The sequence below is a fragment of the Nestor notabilis genome, unplaced genomic scaffold, assembly GCF_000696875.1.
Source record: "Nestor notabilis isolate BGI_N333 unplaced genomic scaffold, ASM69687v1 scaffold751, whole genome shotgun sequence".
Lineage (NCBI taxonomy): Eukaryota > Metazoa > Chordata > Aves > Psittaciformes > Psittacidae > Nestor > Nestor notabilis.
Genome location: NW_009914009.1, coordinates 24,300 through 27,000, shown reverse-complemented (window position 1 = coordinate 27,000; position 2,701 = coordinate 24,300). Strand labels below are relative to the sequence as shown.

Genomic DNA, 2,701 nt, shown 5'->3' with positions numbered 1-2,701 from the left:
TCTTTCCCTTCAAATTCCAAACCAAAATTGTGATCCTAAAAATATGAGCACTGAAAGATAAAACAAAGTGTCTTATGGAGAGAGAATTTGGAGATACTCAACTTTTTTTCTAAGAAGTCGAAATATTGCTACAAACACCAGCTTGGAAATTGGTTTACTTAAAAAAAAAAACAAAAACAAACAGGCAAGAACAATCCACATTAAGTGTTAAAATTAGTGATGCTAGAAAAAAAATTACTTACCTTATCAGAAAAGACACTATTTAGAAAGTTTTCCTGCAACAGCAAACAGCTATGACAGCTTGCTAAGAGATAAAAATGGTGATTCAAATGTCACAGGAAACAGCATACATGTTTTTTGTTGGCTTATTCTTTGGAGTAAAGAAAATTAATCCTCATCTCATTACAGAGGAGACCCCAAACAATCTTCCCATAAATCAATGAACCAATTAATAAAACAATTGCATCCAAAGAAAGTGTGGTATCTCTTCTGGTATGCAAAATTAAAAAAAACCCCAAAATGCGTAGAATCCTGCATCTAATTTAATCGGTAGTTTTGTGTGTAAAGAAAAAAGTTCCTGCTTACTTGCTCAAAATGTTAAATTAGGCACCTTGTATACTATTGCATTTAAACATTATCAGATAAAGGAATAATGAAAAAGAGCCTCAATACTCACATTTGGGTTTAAGCTGCTTCTCTTGGTAACTTGTGCAGCAAAATAAAGGAAGAAATAATTACACGTCTTCACAGAAACAAGCATTCATCAAGTCCAAAAGAAACAGAACAGTCTGCCAGAGCTATTTGAGGGTCCCATCAGAATTTGGCTGGATGGAGGAAGGCTGAGGGTCAGTTTGTTTCCCTTAGACCTCATGACATGCAAATAGCTGGCTGCCTCACCACTGAATCAAATAATTCTTTGACATATTGTGTTTACAATTTGCAAATACATACCAAGTAGGAGGTTCTTAAAGGAACATATTTCAGACAGTTGTCCAAAGGAAAAAAGGCATTTCTGTTAAAAACCCCAAGGAATCAAAATCCCCAAACCCCGAACTGTTTAGTACAAGGAGAACAGAAAAAAAAGATGGATTGTCATTTATCCCCAGATACACTTTGGTCCATGCATGATGAATCCAAAAGACCTTATGTGGGCTTTTACATCAGAAAACACATAGGAAAGTCATGATTACTAAAGTCTGATTGCTATGTACAGGAAATGGGCGTCAGGGAGAAACACTGCTCAAATTTCAGGTAATTTTGAGGATCCAGCAGGACTTCACTGACACTGCTAAGACAGTTTCCAGGCTGTAACAATTCGCCACTCTTCCAGCAGGCAGGAAGCTATTCATATGGTGTTACCACCAGAGAGGCAGCGATGGCCTCCTCTCGGTTCTCTCTCAGTATTTCTCAGTTCTGGCCTTCTTTGAATTGCAGTCATGTCTTTTACTTTTTGCTTGGACTGAACAGGAACTATCTGACTTTCACAGACAGTCTACTGCATGCATGGAGTACACAGAAGTTGCACAAGACTCCACTCAGACCTTTAATCAATCACGGCTGAAAGTAAGGATATTGTACCCATTTAAAAACGCAGGCTGAAGTTAAGCAGAGTGAAAAGGATGGCTGCTTGTGGTATGAACCACGAGTGACCTCCAGGCAGATTTTTCCACATCCAAGAGCCAATAGATCTGAATCATTTAGTCTATAACGTCAAGTGGGTGGGAGCTGTTTTGTATCACAGATAGAAGAAAGAAATGCTTAAAAGTTTTAAAGATGTACTACATTTTCTGAGGACTTTGGTAAAATCGCTAAATCTGGGCATGTTCTGGAGGTCATCTGTGTCTAGGTAGTATCTTGCAATTAAGACTGATCCTGTAATTAATTATTATTGCCAAGTGTTGACCATCTCTATCTGTGGCTGTCTGGTTTATTAAACCTCTGAAGATACGTATTTTGTCATATACTTAAACTAGACTGAACTAGTTTCTCTTATCTTTATGTGAGCAATAAGCTTTATCTATACCAAGCACTTTACGAACTTGGGATTTTTGCAGATTGAGGACAAGTTAGATGTGAATTTGAGCCTAGAATGAGAACCACAAATAGCTTCCTCTCGCCTCTACTTCCAGAAAGAGAAAACTGAAAGCACAGCTCCTGACCATGTACCTTTTGAAAAGTTTGCAAATGAGAGCAAAACCAAAATAAAGCATTACTCTAACAGATCTGTCAAAAGAGCTAATGACACTTAGAAATACTTCTAATGCAATATGTTCTTTCCAGAAAGTACAGGCACCTCCTCCAGCATATTGCTTTCCTTAATCTTCAAAGACTACCCTCAAATTTGTCTAACTGTAGAGATCACAACTATGTTAATAGAATATGTCCCCAGAGAAGCATTTAAAACAGAACTAGAGGTTTTTGCCAACAGGTGCAAATTGAGTACAACTGAAGAGGTCAACAAAAATCCTGCTGCTGCTTCAGCGTATCAGTTAGATGATGTCTCCTACAGCTCTCACATCTTTCCTGAAATAGAGAGCAGCATATTTCGTTTGTTGCCAGCAGACATGATGCGTCTTGACCTAGCTTCCTCTTCATATTGAGGATTTGGGAAATCTATCAACCAAATGGTGGTTCTCCTTAAACTACTCAAGTTGCTCTTCTCAATTTAGATTAAAAGTCACTCCTTAACAATTCCCAAGAA

The 2,701-nt window shown here is 37.7% G+C and overlaps 1 protein-coding gene across 1 annotated transcript in view; it reads right to left on the bottom strand.

Annotated features, from left to right (window-relative positions):
• Window positions 1-702, bottom strand: part of FHL5 (four and a half LIM domains 5) — a 22,181-nt gene extending 21,479 nt beyond the window's left edge. Inside the window, exon 1 of the mRNA XM_010023445.1 lies at window positions 677-702. The gene's annotated coding sequence lies outside the window, so the exon portion shown is untranslated. The remainder of the gene's footprint in view (window positions 1-676) is intronic.
• Window positions 703-2,701: the final 1,999 nt, after the last annotated feature.